Source organism: Otolemur garnettii, unplaced genomic scaffold (genome assembly GCF_000181295.1).
Source record: "Otolemur garnettii isolate 467f Iridium unplaced genomic scaffold, OtoGar3 scaffold00172, whole genome shotgun sequence".
Taxonomy (NCBI): Eukaryota; Metazoa; Chordata; class Mammalia; order Primates; family Galagidae; genus Otolemur; species Otolemur garnettii.
In genome coordinates this window covers 3,729,449-3,745,518 of record NW_003852567.1, presented here as the reverse complement: position 1 = coordinate 3,745,518, position 16,070 = coordinate 3,729,449, and positions in this window count along the sequence as shown.

The following is a 16,070-nucleotide window of genomic DNA, read 5'->3' as shown; positions in this document are numbered from 1 at the left end:
TCAGACCCTGATTGCTGTATAGCATGTCCTCGCCTCCCACCCCAGTGTCATCCCTCCCTCCTCTCTGCCTCTAGCCAGGCCCTGTTATGGGAACTGTAATCCCCTGGTGTGGATGCTATGCACTGTGGCAGGAAGCCAGACTCAGATATTTTGTACTAGGGTGGTACAGGGGTTGTATCAGGAGATAAACTTTTACTTCCATATATCAAAGTCTTCAACTTGGTAAACATTAAAAGCTGTGTTAATCTCCTAGGAGGCAACAGATAGATGAAACTTCCCTACTAAAAATGTGGAGAAAAATATTTCCATCCAGCCCTTAATGAAGTAAATCAAATTACAGTGTATTAGATCCTGTTTCAAGATATTATTTTTCATTGTTAATCCTCCAATATTCCAGATTCAGTTTTCATCTGTAATAGTCCTTATATATGACACAGTGACACATGCATACCAGTGTTGATGGCTGTGTGATGGTGCTTCCTCTAAATATTTGAGATGGCACTATCAATAGCATCATCTGCCAAAGTGACACTCATTTCTCATTTTATCGCTATCTTTTTTGCATTGTCTTTGTCCTTCATGGTCCAGACAATGGGAATGTTTGGGGTTCCTAGCATTTCAAGGGTAAAAGTAGCCAGTGAGCCATTGTGGAAATCCCAGGAAGAGCAGTGTTACCTCTCATGAAGATTCCAGGACTCCTCTCCAGTTGGGCAGTAGGGAGTAATGCATTGATGGTCAATCCCGTGTGTGGTGCTGACAAATTCATAGACCTCCTGAAAGATAGTTCTGGACTGGGCCAGCCTCCATGAAGGCAGACCCAGCATCTATTGGGGGACACTGTTCCTCCTTCCCTCTCCCGTCCTGTCAGTACTGTGGTGTCTTATTTTCTTTCCTTCAGCCAATTATTCTATCCACTTCGGTCTTAATTCAGCATATATTTCTTTGCTCGTTGGGAAGGACATTCTCTTGCCAGTATATTCAAGTCTTTTCCCAAGAAGACAGAAAATTCTTCTATCACAACTGGCTGATAAACTCATGTAATGGATCAATCCAGCTTTTGTAGATTGGCACAAATTTTCAGACTGGCACCAGTCTAAATTCATGGTTTTAAAATTTGGATTGTCTCTCTGTGAAGTCCAGAAGCCCTTCAACTCTCTGTTAAACATCACCACTTGATGTCTGGCTGGCCCTCCGACTCACTGTGTCTAAACATATCTTGTCTCCACCAGGTCTACGTCCACTCACTTCTTCAAGCCAGACGTCTTGACATCATTCTTGGCCCCTCTTGGTTCCTTTCCCTTTCGTATCTGGTTCTTCCTTCTTCCTACACATCTCCATGGAACCCATCCATTAATTTTTACCTCACTTCATTAACCCTAGTTCAGATCACTCTCATCTCCCACTTAGGCTATTTTAATAGCTACATAACCAACGTTCTTGCTCCAATCTTGTATTTCTCCAATCTATTTTCATCCTATAGGCAGAATGATCTTTCAAAAAAAATCTTTAAAAGACATAATTTAATGGATTCTTATCATTATAAAATCCAACCCCTCCCTAGAGGTGAAGAGTTCCTACAGATCCCTGCTTCTATATTTCCCATTTCACATCTTCCTATCACCCAATTCCCTAGCCCAGCTTCTCTGTTTCAGGCATACTGTTTTGCAAATGATATATGCTCCTAAATTTTGTTCCCAGAGCTTGACATGAGACTTTTCTTTATGCTTTGAAAAACTGCATCTTGTCACCACTTGTTTTTCCTCCCTCTCTTTATCAACCTTTTTGATTGTCGAAATCCTTGTTAGTCTTCACTTCCTCTGGAAAGCCCTGAATGTGCCTTATCTGTGCTCTGATACCACAGCTATTGTATGTAATCACACCTGTGTCATCCCAAACTCAAGTCCTTCCTTCCTTTCTCTCATCACCCACCACATTAACATCCAAGTCAACAGTCTGTCTATTCTTCTTACCTCCCAAGTTTGAATCAAATTATTCTGTACCAGAGGCCTCTTACGTACCCTCTGAGATCTTGGCCTCATCTGTCTAGCTTTGCTTGGATTCTGGCCAGCTTCATGCAGGTGCTACCTAACAGTGCCTCTCCTCCTTCCATCCCCACGTGTTGGATCTCCTGAACCAGGGCTTTCTTCTTTATGCTGCTCAGGACCCAGCTTAGCACCCATGCCCCAGTTTGTGCAACCCACAAGGAACTACTCAACACACCAAAGGAAATAATGAACCAGGGGATAAATCTTTCCCTTTTTTGCCATTCAGACAATGATTCTAAGACTCAACTTACCTTGTTATCAGTGTAGCCCCATGAACCTATCAGTGACCCAGCTCAGTAAGAGGACCTGGAAGTGGTTACCCTCTTTTATCACTTCATCACTCCTGTTGTCCTTCATTTTTGCTCCCTAAAAAAAAAGGTAAAACATGCTCTGCTTTCACAGGCCAAGCCACATCACATTTCCCCAACTCTCTACTGCCAATTCTCCAGTAGAAATCATTATCTCTTGCTTGGATTACTGTACTTTTCTACTAATGGGCTGCTTAATTTCATTCAATAGTCCATTCCCTCTTTTAAAATAGTAACCTTTCAAAATTCTAAATCTATTTACTTCATTTGCTTGCTTTAAAATCCTCAAATGCCTTCTCGTCTCTCAGAAAAAGTTGGCATAGAGTGACTGGCTTTGCTCAATCCTCCAATGTTATCTCATGTAACACATGCAAGGTGTGGAGTAATAACATTATTTTATTTTATATTCTCTTTGTGAAAGGTCAATTTTTCTAATAAAAAGGAATGGATTCTTTTTCAAATAGATTTGAAATTATACCTCTTGATTCCTCAAAATTCTTGGGTCTCTGATCCTTTTTTCTTTTTCTCTAGTTTCTGTCATTCCTTCTTTTTTTTTTTTTTTTTTTGGCCAGGGCTGGGTTTGAACCCACCACTTCCAGCATATGGGGCCAGTGCCCTACTCCTTTGAGCCACAGGTACCACCCCATTCCTCCATTTTTAAATTTGCTTAGAATTTATACACATGATGAGGTAGACAGTATTAGTGCTCAATAATATTTGACCCTCCTCTCCAGCAGACCACAGATGACACTATGGTTTCTAGTCCCCATGCAGGTAGGCAAGGCTGTAGGATTCATTCTGGCCAAAGTACTGAGAAGAGAGATGACATTTATCACTTCCATGTCAAAGTAGATAAGAATCTACATGAATTGGAATGTGATCTCCCTCTTAAGTAGGAGTTTCCTTCTCCAGCTAAGAATATACCAGCCTCGTATTAGGATGGAGCAGCAGCCTAGAGAACCAAGTCATTGTGCAGAAAGCAACTGCCCTAAAGAACTGGCTAGAAGGCAATAGATTTGGGGGGCATGAGAAACATATTCTTGGAAGGCTGCCCTTTAGCTTAATGAACTTGTAGCTTTAAGAGAAGCTATGAGAAACCAGAAGCTTGGTCGTGTGTGTTGGTTGCTGTATTTGCCAAGGTATTATAGGAGAGAGGAACTCAGGAAGGAACTTACTGGTTTGCAAGTGAAAATGAAAGAAAAAAGAAAAAACTCTAGAAATTTAGGATTTTGCAAAGCCAGAAAAGTCATATCTTCATGTGTTATAAGCAATAAAATGTTAGATTTGAGGGGAAAAAAGATTGTAAGAAAAAACATTTAATAAAACTTTTCGAATAGATAAGTTAGAGCAAAGATGAGAATAAAAAATTACACATTTCTTCAGGGTTCTGACTCTGCATTTTAGCTCTCATTAAGTTGAGAGAGAGATACAAAGAGATGCGGAGGAGAAAGCAAAGATTAGGGTTTATCTGGAGAACCTTGCTTTGAAAAGAACTCTAGAGGTGGGGTGTGGAATGGACTTCAACCAGATGAAAGTAAAACCTTCTAAGTGTTTTCACCCAGTTAAAAACTTGAGTGAAAAAGGCATTTGACTCTTTAATACTTAAAATAACAGTTTTCTACAAGCAGAAAGTAGGAGGAGAAAGCAGTACAACTCCCAACTCTTTGGGCCAGTGTTCTGTGACAGCCCTTCAGGTGTGGCCAAGGGGGATAATAAAAAGGAAGCCCTTCTGTAGGGAAGAGCCAGAGGCTAAAGGAAACAATGGGTGAGGGTTTTAAAGATCAGCCCAAGGCCTAATGAAAGAACATTCACCCCACCTCTAAGCTAGAGCATCTGCCTTCAGATGTCAGAGTTGGTACAAAACAATGAGTATTGTATATCTCCCAATTTCTGGATGGAACGACATTACACTTAACCAAAACTCATTCTGCCATCATAAATTGTGTTTTGAGGATTGAGTCCTTTTACATTACAGTTCTTTGAATCAACAGGAACTACACCTGGATCCAACAGAGAGAATACTTTGCATCCCCACTGATCCTGGACTCAGACCATGCTTCTCTGAACAGGGCATTTGGATTTTCTCAGTTAAAGACACTCTATGTTTAGGAAAAAATGAACTGACAATGTGGTGATAAAAGAACTGATCTGTGGCAGACATTATTAGTGCCCGCAATATCCGCAGTGCCTCCCTTTCCAGGCGAGTAAAAGGCAAGACTGCTACGCCTTTTAAAATTAGGTGAGGCTAATCAACTACTTGTGGCCAATGGTCTAGGAGCAGAAGTGAACGATTCTGGCCTAACATAGAGATAAAACAGCCATGAGCTCTACGTGGGGCAGAACACACAGAGGCCTCGTGATGACGTCCTAGAACCAAGAGATTGGAGCGGTCTGAATCAAGGAGTCATTGCCTGGAGAAGAGTGCGCTTGAAGAATTACCTGCAGCAAACTGAGCAAGACTGAGGGATAAACTTTCATTTTTCTATCCACAGAATAACCTACCTTGTTCAGACTAATATAGATTTTAATTAAATTATCATATTTATTTTAAAATATGAATTATCTCCTAATATTATTTTCTACCAGCATTTTAAGGGTGGTATCCCATTATATTTGACAGCTATTATTACTGATAAGAAGTGTACTGCCAATTGAAAATTTATTCTTTTAAACAATTTTTATTTTCTTTGTATAGCTTTTATAACAATACTGTCTCTGAAATCATGACATTTTACTCGAATTCTGTAAGTTTTTTTCCTACTTAAGACTCAATATACTCCTTCCATTTGAAAATTTATGTTTTTCTTCAACATTGGGAAATTCTTAACTGTGATTAATTAAAATTTTGCTTACTGGAAACTATATTTGTTCTAAGTCTGGCTTCCATGTTCCTTAACTAACATATTAATGCTTTTCTACCCCTTTGTCTTCTCTCACTTATACATTTTAATACATTTCTGGATATTTAGTGTCCCGCTCATGGATCCTCTCTTTAGCTATGTCTTGTTTACTATTCAATATTTGCATGCGTTCAGAATTTATATACACACAGAGAGAGGCTTACTTGAGTCTTTTCTAATTCTTTTTATGCATTTTGATTCCTATGCTATGTTTTGTGCTCTTCTCTTTATTTTTCTTAACAACTTGGATAAACTTATTGTATATTTCCTTTCAGACTATTTTGTAATTTCAAGTTCTAAGCAGCTAAATTCTTCTACTGAGTGAATCTATGATTTCCCACACATGGGCTCATTCTGCATGATATAAATGGTTTCACTATCACATTTACCCTGCACTGCTTGGAGGGCAGGAGGATTTGTTCTGGACTGTGTAAGTGCCTTACATAGAAGCTTCCTACTTAGCACTTCAAGTCCCAGATTTCACTGGCTCTTAACTTCTTGAGCCCACACATTCATCTGACACAATTCTATAATTTTCACTTTTCAAGGGTATTCTGCTCCCCACCCCACCCCCCATGGACAAGCTAATAGGAGGGGTAAATTTTCTTTCTGCTTCTCAGAGACCATGGATAGCAGATTTTCCAGTGTTTTTTTCAAGGATGGGTAGTCTTTGACAATTCTGGTTTTAGGCATGAAGCCCAGTGTAGGTTTCCCACACATTTGAGATTGGTGGATAAACATTTTTCCTTTTGTGTATCTGTTGCAGGACAATGAGGCCCAATGGACAAAAAGAGTACCCAAACACCAGGTTTATAAGAGGAAGGGGTTTATTCACCAGCCGGGAGCTTACGGTATAGAAGAATTCCAAATAGCCGCACTCCCCAACTGGCTTGGTCTTTCCCTCTTTATCAACAGTCAAAAAGTTCCACCCCACAAGTACCCTTGTCACTGGCCAGTTTGAATTAAGAGGGAGATATTATTCCAATGCCTACAGAACTACAAGATTTCACAGAACTTGGAAATTTCCAAGTTCCAGGAAGTTAAGTTTACAAATTCCCAAGAGCTGAGTCATCGTGGAGAGGACCCTGCAGGGGTATCCTTATGGTCTCCTTGAGAAGACCTGTTCTCCTAGACCTCACCTTTTTTGGATATCCTCTTTCATATATAAAGCACAGAACTGGGCTGTTAAGGTCTCAGTATATTTTCAAGAACCCATTGAGGACGTTGGCAGTCGCCCTCTTACATCTTTGATGGTGCCTGTGTTCTTCTTTCTTGTCTCCTGGTAATTTATCTCTCTTGGTTTTATGCTTGGCTACATTTCCAAATATTCTTTGGTTTATTTTGTCCAGCATTCACTTGTGTGTGAAGCTGTTTGTACCTTATGTGGCATATTTCTTGTGAAATGTAAAACTTAATCTTTATGACATTTTAATTGGAACTGAACTAAGGACATAAAACAGAAAGAGAATAGATATCCATCACATCCAAGAGAATGTCACAAGTCTGCATTTACTCAATTGTTTCTTCTACACTCTCAATATCCTAATAAGGCTTTGAAATCTAACTTCTGCTAAAAACATGAACATTTGTCATTAACTTTATTCCTGAAAATTTTTCAAACTATATTTTTCACCTGATTTTTAGTGATATCTAAATGCTTATGTTTCCTTAGTAAGCTCTCCACTATTAGATTTGGATGTTATTCAATTAGGAGGATATTATACTAGTCCAATTGGAATAAGAGGTGTCATGAAAAAGACGGAAATGATAAAAATCTCAGACTTAAGAGAGATTTTTAATGATGATTGAGAAGTCTTGGTGGATAGATGGGAGGGCTGATGAAGAGAGAGAATCAAGGTTGACATCCTCTGTTTTTATGTTGGGTGAAGAAGCCATTGAATGAGAGAGAGAGAAGACTTATGAAAGAGCAGATGTGGAAGGAGAATGGGAAAATTAGAAGTTCTGTTTTATAATGAACTTACACTAAAAGCACTTCTTATACAATAATTTATTGCTTCGTCGAAGAGAGGTACTTTGTAGTGAGACATATCTTTATGAAAACAGATGAGCCATAACTGGAGAGTAACTAGAGAGAGCAGGGAGGAAGGACTATTAACAAGGCCAAGAGCCTAGACGGAATAATCAGACTCTCCTCTCCCACAAGGTGTCCTAATGAGGTCAAGAGGTCTAGAGCAGCTTTTCCTCATGCAGCTGGAGGAAAGATACTGAGATGGCTTTTAGAACATTCCACTTCCCTATCTGACCCATCACAACTACTGCATCCTTCACTGATGAAAAAATAAAATCTATCTTTCTATAGTCAAAACCTGCAGGGCAGGAGACTTCACAGAAATAAAATATCCAGTTACTTGAAATATTCTAAATAGATTTGGCTGTGGAGAAGCATTTCCTTGTCAGTAGCACTCCAATGTCTTCATGCTGGAGTCATCAGCACAGTCATTAGTATCTTAATTTAGCTGTGGATGCTTTGTGAGTGAAGAGATGCAGTGCATTTTTTAAAGGTTTTTCCTAGATGGTCTGGCTGTGATAGTGTTGAAAGATAGCCTGAAGCACTTCTTCTCCAAAGTCATGCGTGTCCCTAATGAGGGACATGCATGGCCAGGCAAAAATGTGTGAGAGACTAATCAGCCAGTCTGGGCTATTATCAGAGCAAATGGGCCATTTGAGTGACAACAGGGTGAAGTGACTTCTATTCTCCTCTGTCATTGCCCCAAAACATGAATTCATATGCAGGCACACTCTGTCAGTCTCCTTAAGGAAACCATTGTGGAATGTAAACAATTCAGACTTCAAATTTGGCTTCTTTCCAGCCTAAGAGAATATATAAGGTTGCACCAAAAGTGAACCCAGAGAAACAAAATCAATTTCCATGATGGGAAGAGGAAAAGGCCATATATTGCTTCTTACTGTCCCTCCCCACAAAAAAAAAATAATAAAATAAGGTAAAAAAAAAACATGGCTTGTAAACATCAGGAGCATCTCCTGAGAAGGCAGGAGAGACAGAAGAAAAATATTGCCAATACAGCTTCCTGTATGGAATATCAGAACTTTTAGAAAAGATAAGAATGTCCTAATTAGTTAATTAAATCCATAAACATGTACTGATGTTCTACTACTAATGAAGGCTTTTGTATCCCCAAGTGCACAAAAATAGGGCTTGCATCTCCAGTAAAACTTCGATATGTATGGCCACTAAGAAACCACTTCTTATTTTCTTTTTTTCCCTTTTTTTATTTTCCCCCTCTATCCAGTCATTTACCTTCTAAGTCTCTCCTTAGGAAAAATACTGACAGCATTCAATGACCTGTTTAAATGGCCTCTTTAAAACAATTAAAATAGGACAAGAGAAAAGATCTCCTATGGTAATAAAAAGTATGAATTTAAACAAAAAGCTTATAGTGTTATATACTTTAGCAAAAATCTTAAACAAAACAAGAATGGCTCATATCAGCAATATTTTTAACATTTTTAAAATTCTCTACTTGTTTCTTTTCGATCCATTTCAACAGGTAGCTGAGAAAGTACACACAATAAAACACAAGTATAATCAGGTCAGCTTTTCCGTGAAAGCTTTCAGTAGCTTTTTAATGATCTTAGGATAAAAATCAAATCCTTAAAATAGCCTTCCAAGCTTTGCATGAACTCCTATGCCATCTAGTGCCTCTCTCCTTTTAGCTCAATAAGCATCAGCCAATGTGGCTTTCGCAAAGGGATTAGAGTTGGTCTCTCTCCATCAGGAGAGTCTGTGTTTCTTGGCCTACAGTGGTTCACTCTGCCCTCCACTCAAGCCGTCCCCCCCCCACACACACATATACCCCACTTTCTGTCTCATCATCTGCACAATTCATCTTTCAGGTCCACATTCATAATATCAGTTCCTCAGAGATAATAATTTATCTGTCTTTATTTGTCTTTCTCATTCTCTCTCTCTCTCTCTCTCTCTCTCTCTCTCTCTCCCTCTCTCATAGTACCATTTTTCCCCCATTAGACTTTTCACATGTGGTTATTATATTTGTTTATGTAATTACTATTTAATTTCTTTCTCCCCTTTGTACTGTAACTGCCATAGGAAAAATATCATGTAAGTTTTGTTCAATATTGTATGCCCAGCATTCAACGTGGGATATAGTAGGTATTCTATAAGTATTGATTGAATGAATGAATTGCTAGAATATTAAGATCAATGAAAATGAGAACACAAACATGTTGGTCATAAGGCAGGCTCAAATTAGTTCTGAAATTCCTGGAAAATATAATGAAAAGAGGAAATTGCTTAATCAAAATCATTGTCTAAGGGCAATCAAACTGTTTCCTAGAGGCAACAAAACATTCTTCTCAAATGTAGAAATTTTTCTCAAAGAGATAAATTCCCTTCATAGTGCTGAATATGATTTATAAATATAAATATACATGTGTGATCACTGATGTATATTCTATGGTAGGACAAGCTTCTCAAAGGCACAGAACTGATCTGTTCTATTCACCATAATATCCCAGCACCTAGCACAGGACTTGAAAGATCAAGAGTGCTACTAATAAGCCCTTCTTTATTAACCCACTTAGCCTTTCATTCAACAGATGGTCACTAAACAGTTACATATATACAGCTCTGTCGGAGATACTAAAGATACGTATACCCCACCACTTTGCAGTAGTCCCAAATTCTGTATGGCTGTTTTGGACTTTTGTTGCTGCTACTGTTGTTGGTATTATATAAAGTATGAGCAAAAGCATTAAAACAAGTAAAACTATGTGCTGAGAAGCATAGCAAAAGCTTTCCATATACTTTGCTGGTTAAATGTGCTCAGGAATAGAATTTGGACTAACTAAAGGATATAGGAGAGTGCAGGTCTCCGAGCACCACTCCTCCAGCTGGGTTTTGGCAGAACATAGAGGACAAAACCTCTCAGGTCTGAATTAGCTGATATTAGCTGATACTGCTGGGTTTCCTTCGTGCTCATTCATTTTCAAAAAAATTCCATTGCATCTGGTTAACCAGATTTTCTTCTCTTTATTGAAGTTGATAGTGGTGATTTAAACTACATTTTTTAAATTTCAAAAAATTTCGGGAGTACAAGTGTTTGTTGCTACAGGGATGAATTGTCGTCAAGCTGAAGTCAGGGGTTTCAGTGTACCCATCATCGGAATTATGCACATGGACCTGCTAGGTAGATTTTTATTCTTTACCCCTTCCCACTTTCCTCCCTTTGTAGTTTCCAATGTCCCTAACACCATTTTGTGAACATACATATCTCTCATTTAGCTCACACTTATAAGTGAGAACAGATATATGGATCATTTGTTTTTCCATTCATGAGATTCTTTACTTAGGATAATGGTCTACAGTTCCATAGAACTTGCTGCAAAGACATTATTTCATCCTTTCACGGCTAGGTAGTACTCCATGGTATATATTTTATCAATACCACCTTTTCTTTATCCACTCATCAATTTATGAGCACTTAGGCTGGTTCGGTATCTTTGCGATTGGGAATTTTGCGTATTCTGGTACAGGTGTCCTTTTGATACAGTGAGTTCTTTTCTTTTGAGTAGATAACCTCATCGTGAGATGGCTGGATTAAACGGCAGGTCAGCTTTTAGTTCTTTGATGAATATCCAGGCTGTTTTCCATGGAGGTTACGCTAATTTCTATTCTCACTAACAGTATCTAAGTGTGCCCTTTTTACCACCTCAGCTACAACATCTATTGTTTTTGACAATAATGGTCACCCTGAAAGAGGTAAGCTGTTACGTACCTCATTCTGGTTTTAATTTGCATTTGCCTGATAATTAGTGATGTTCAGCATTTTTTAAAATGTTTGTTGGCTATTTGTCTATCTTCTTTTGAGAAAAATCTGTTCACATCTTTCGCCCACTCTTTGATGAAGTTATTTGGTTTTTTGTTGCTTGTTTCGAGTTCTTTGTAGACTCTGGATATTAGCCCTTTGTTGGATGTATAGTTTTGGAATATTTTCTCCTGTTCTGTAGGTCATCTATTTGCTCTGTTGATTATTTCCTTCGCTATGCAGAAACTTTTCTGTTTAATAAGTCTCATTTATTTATTTTCATTGTTGTTGCATTTGCTTTTGAGGATTAGTCATATGTTCTTTGCCTATGCCAACCTCTAGAAGAGTTTTTCCTATGTGTTCTTCTAGAACTTTTATGGTTTCAGATCTTAGATTTAAGTCTTGCTTTTCATATATGGTAAGACATAGGGATTCAATTTTAATCTTCTGCACGTGGCTATCCAGTTTTCCCAGCACCACTTATTGAATAGGACATCCTCTCTCCAGTGTGTGTTGTTATCTGATTTGTTAAAGATCAGTTAGTTGTAAGTAGAGGACTTTATTTGTGGGCTCTCTAATCTGTTCCATTGATCTATGTCTCAACTTTTATAGCATTATCATTCTGTTTTATTTACTATAGGCTTGTATTAAAATTTGAAGTCAGGTAATGTAAGGCCTCCAGATTTTTATTTTTCCTTAGGATTGATTGCTTTTGCTATTTGGGGTATTTTTTGTTCCATATGAAGTTGAGAACTATTTTTCCTGGATCCGTGAAAAATGACATTGGAATTTTGGTAGAAATTAAATCTGTAAATAACTTTGGGCAGTATGGACATTCTAACAATGTTTGTTCTTCCAATCCATGGTATGTTTCTTCATTTGTTTGCATCATCTATGATTTCTTTCATTAGTGTTTCATTCGTTTCTCCTTGTAGGGAGCTTTCATTTCCTAGCTTCAGTATACTCCTAGGTATTTGATTTTCTTTGTAACTACTGTAAGTGGTATTATGTCCTTGATTTGACTCTAAACTTGACTGTTACTAGTCTATAGAAATGCTATTGATTTGTGAACATTAATTTTGTATCCTAAGACTTTACCAAATTTATTTTATCAATTCTAGAAATGTTTTGGTGAAGTTTTTAAGGTTTCATAGGTATAAGATTATGTCATCAGCAAATGGATAGTTTGACCTCCTCTTTTCTGATTTTCATGCCCTGATTTCTCTTGTCTGATTGCTCTGGTTAAAACTTTCAATACTATGTTGAATATAAGTCATGATAGTGGGCACCCTTGTCTTGTTCGAACTATTTTATTTCTTCTTTCAAGTAAATGTATATTTCCCTCAGAATCCTACCTGTATATAGGTATTTGAAAGTACTTTAGGCTCGGTGCCTGTGGCTCAAGTGGCTACGGCGCCAGCCACATATACCTAAGGTGGTAGGTTCAAGTCCAGCCTGGACCCACCAAACAACAATGACAGCTGCAACCAAAAACAAAATGGCTGGGCATTGTGGCAGTGCATGGTCCCAGCTACTTGGAAGGCAGAGGCAGGAGACTTGCTTGAGCCCAGGAGTTGGAGGTTGCTGTGAGCTGTGAAGCCACGGCACTCTGCCCAGGGGGATAGCTTGAGGCTCTGTCTCAAAAAAAAAAGAAAGTACTTTATAGCTAGTTACTTTCACGGTAATGGGGGCCCCAAAAATAGTCCCGATCCTCGGTCTACAGTTCTTCATTCCATTTGAAGATGGCAGTTTGATGTTGCATTCAACTTAGACCATTCTATTTCAATTTCGAAAAGTATGGTCCACCTGCCATTTAAGAAAATGAGCAATCTAATCTCTCCTTTTAATGGTATATCTCTAAACACAATGGTTATAAGAAAAGATTTAGGATAGCTTATTCATGTCTGAGGTGGATTATTTGTGTGTATAAGGACCCTTGGGATAGTGGTCTCACTTCATAATTCCTCTGTATCTCACAAAGTCTGAATATGAACACAAAGAGCCTGCTAAAAGTTCTGGAGAACTCCACTTATACAAGAAGTTGGGCAACAGGTAAACTAGGTCTTTTCTATGACGCAGGACTGAATGGTTGGTTTCCACTAAGTGCAATCACCCTACTAGTAATGTGATTTGATTGAAGTCATTTAATGCCTCTTGACATCTTTTTTACCATAAAATGGGAACAAATATATGTGTCTTATCTATTCCACAGAATCTCCTAAGGATAAAATGATGTTAGGTGTACCAAAGAGCTCTACAGCATTTCCAGAGATGGGAAGGATGAGGCTGACCTCCTCAATCTTGATGAGGAAAAACTACTCTTTATCTTTTCCAGGCAGGTTTTGCCTCTCTTCCACTTGATTTTTCTGCAGGGTGTGGGTAGAGTTTCTGAGTTGCGAGTTAAAATAAGGCTGGCATTTCTTAGTCTCATTGATGTTTATCACCACAAATATATTTTAAATATCATACAAATTCCTCTTTTGCCAGAAAATATGAATATTTAAATCTCCCTCGATGAGAATATTAGAAAAAAATTTAAGTGACTTTAAAATTATTTCATTTTAAATTTATCTCCAATTATCATTACAATGTGAAATCTATTTGGACTTTCAGAAAAAAAATACAGAATAAGTTAAGCAAGTTTTATGTATTTAAGCAAAACCAAAAGATTTTTAAAAACAAAACATACAATTGCACATACCACTTTCAGTGAAATAGTCCAAATCAAATCACTGGTACTCTCATTTACATAGTTCAGCAATACCTAAAGTGAATGAGTCACAAGCTTGTTTTTGTATTGCTTATTTCAGGTTTTTCTTTTCAGGAACTTTTTTGAAAGTAAGAATAATGTCTGTGATAGCTTCATATCCTGTTCCGGAAACATAGAGCGGAAAATTACCTACCCCTGGTGCATTGGATGCAGAACAGCCTAAATTATTCAAACAAACCATAGCACCTATGCTCACACTGACTGTTGAATGATTCTCTTTGATATGAGATAGTTCTCTATAGTAGGCACTCAGCTCTAATCTTCATTGCCCTTCATTGCTAAGAATTTTCTACTATAAAGTTCTGTTTACATGTCATAGCATTGTCAAAGCCTTAGCTGATTTCTTAATTACCAAAATGGGTAGACTTGCATCAACTCTTTGTTAATTGGCTTTACCTGGACAAGAGAGTCAACACCATATACTCAATTATTCAGAAACACTTACTGATCCTTTGGTGTGCAGAGTGTTAAATACATCAGATACAGTGATAAAAGTCACAGTTCCTACATTCCAGGATGTCACCACCTACTTGGTGTAGACAAATAAGGAGATCATTACTCTTTATTCAGATATATAGACACACAAAACAATTATACGCACAGGGACAGTTGGATAAAATAGATTATTGCAGAGGCACAGATGAAGGGTTTCTAACTCAGATTCAGAGAAAAATCAATCCAACTTTATGGAGATCATATTTGAGCTCAGTCTCAACTAGGGGTGATTTTATCCCCTAGATGATATTTGGCAATGTTTGGGGACATTTTGGGGGTTGTTACCACTAATGGCTTGCTACTGGCACCTAGTGGGAAGAGGGAAAGTATTCTGCTGAACATACTACAATGTACAAGGCAGCTCCTCACAACGAAAAATTATATGGCCCAAAATATCAATAGTGCCAGGTTAAGAATTTAGTTGTAAAGGATAGAAATGTGATTCAGGTTTGTTTGATCAAGAAATAGGTTCAAATATTTGAAAAGTCCAGAGGTATATTCATTCACTGAATAAATAACTATTGAGAGCTAAATGTTGGATGAAGTTCTAGGTACATGACATAAAGTGTGTGAACAAAAAAAGAAAAAGTCCATGCCCCATGGAACATATATCTCACTGGAAAGAGGCAAACATTAAACGAATAATAAACAAGTAAGTAAATCATGTGTCAAATAATGAAAGTTCTAAGGAGCAAAATAAAGGACAGAAGTTATGTTAGAGAACCAGGGGGTCACTGGGGAATAAGATGATCAGAGAAGGGGTTGCTATTTGAGATAGGGTGGCCAGAGATGGTCACGTTTTTCTGGCAAGGACTTGAAAGGATTGAGAAACAAACCATTTGAATATCTGGGGGAAGAATATTCCAGGCAGATGGTATGGCATGTGCAAATACCCTGAGAGAGAAGTGGGGGAGATGATATTAGATTGGGGAGAGCTGATTCACGGTACATTATAGACAATTGAATTTTACTGGAAATGAAATGGGATGGTTTTGAGCCGCGGATAACAAGATGAGAAGGTTTGGGGGCAAAGAAGACATAGCTGGAAATCTGTTTAATGGGTCTGCTGGCCACTCTGTTGAGAAGAGATTATAGGGCAGGAGATCAGACTTGGACCAGGTGGTAGGATGGGAGGTGTGAGAGTGGTTAGAGACTGGAGGTATTTTGAAGGTAGAACTGATAACATTTACTGATGGAATGATATGAGATATGACAGAGAGAAGTTGGTGATGATCCTGAGGATTTTTTGCCTCATGATCAAATTCTCAGATGGAAAAATCTTGGCATGTATAAGAAACAGAATGGAGAGAGAAACCTTGGACTAGTGTGTGAAGGGAAAAGTAAAATAAGATGAGAGCAGAGAGAGAGGTCAGGTCTCGCTTCTCTAAGTGGGGGACAGAGGGCTGAAATAAGACTGTTCTAACAGTAGAAATGAAAGCCCTTTGAGGGTTTTAAATTGGGGGCTGACATAATAACTAATATACATTTTTCAAAAATTCCTGTGCCTTCTCTGTGGAGATTGGATGTATATGAACAACAGACAGAGAAAGTCCAGGCAAGGGAGCCTGCTGATGGGGGCAGGATAGCAGCAGTGGGACATGAAAATAAGTAGAAGGCACTGAGACACATTTCAGAGGCAGATCTATCAGGTTTTATTGCTGGATTGATTAAGGGAGATAAGGGGATTGAAGGAATTAAGATGATTTAAGAAATGAGTTCCCTGTTTCAGTTCACGCTCTAGGTGT